Consider the following 1481-nt stretch of genomic DNA (forward strand, 5'->3'; position numbering starts at 1 on the left):
CAAAAGAAAGATTTACACGGAGACTCATAAAAACGTAAAAGGAGAATAAGACCAGGTGTTTCAGATGGGTAATCGTCTTCTGCTTCATCAACAAAGTCAGAAATGCAATTCCAATCAATCCAATTATATAATGAAACCTAACTAAATGAGAACAAGTTCAACAACAACGGAATTGACAGGTAAAATGAACATAAAATATTTACACCATACAAGGAAACAATGGACGACATCGTGAACGTGTAATCTATGTAACCCGAGTAACTTTAATAAGTCATTATTGTTGTACCAGGAAATGAATAAAAGATTCGTACTTCATGGTATTCAAGAACATTTAAATCTAATACATCTGTTTGATCGTTGACAGTATGGACACACATACAATTGATGTTATACAAGGCAATAATACCTATTTATGATTGACGTAATACCGTTACGTACTCACATATTAATATATATATACAATACATCAATGAAGCAAGGAAATCACTAAACGTAATGCCTGTTGAACTGTTATATAGTTTTAGATACATTAGCTGCGACTTGAAAGAGAAACAACTACATTATGGATGAACACAAAGAACAGATATTGAAAGCGTCAGATTCTGAACTTATCTTTTACAGAAAATGGGCCAACAACAACACCAAACTCTGTTACAGTTTCAATTTTTACCAGAACATACATTCTGTTAGTTTTCTCTATGTATGTTACTGCTAGTAACATTTTTTCGTTCTTATTAAGTTCGCACAATTATCATATCCGTAACATCATGTTAGTATTCTGTATATTCTTCTTAGCTGAGAAGTATCATTTTATAGAATATTGATAACCTAATCATGCTGAACATCAATCTACCAGTTGTGAAAGTAACAGAACAACATTTAAAAAGGAATCGAGAAAAAAGCTGATTGATGATTAACCTTGGTCCCTAAACCCAATCTGCACTCTGTCATAAGTATACTATTCATGTGTAAATACTGATCTCAGTGATGCGATATGTAATCCATCACTGTAACATACAACGACATGTTGTCCATTGTAAAATTTTAATATAATCTCTGTTTTAGGTAGTAGAGTAAATTGAATAGTCCTTTAAACACTGAACCTAACGTAACTGATTAACATATTTGAGTAATAGTTCGTGACGGAACGAAACGAAGCGTGACATTAATATTGCGCATTCAACCAAGACATGAACTACGAATCAGTTTCGGGCTTACTTTCGATTTGCATAACATGCAAATTAGTAGCAGTAAGTTACCAACTTTTCATCAAGCCCTTTAAAGAGGGATTTTACAAAGGAACTTGAAGTGGGACGGGCAAGATCGTGGGAGCAACAACAATATGCTCGGAGTAAGGACGAATGGTGGATAAGTCTGCTGATACTACTTCAGGATTCTAGTGTTTTGAAAAAATATATACAATTAAGTGAAAGTGAAAATAAACGTGACTTTGACTGATTATAATAAACTAATACTCCACG

The sequence above is a fragment of the Ylistrum balloti genome, unplaced genomic scaffold (genome assembly GCF_031769215.1).
Source record: "Ylistrum balloti isolate Yb309-2 unplaced genomic scaffold, AGI_CSIRO_Ybal_v1 Utg369562, whole genome shotgun sequence".
In the NCBI taxonomy this organism is placed as follows: Eukaryota; Metazoa; Mollusca; class Bivalvia; order Pectinida; family Pectinidae; genus Ylistrum; species Ylistrum balloti.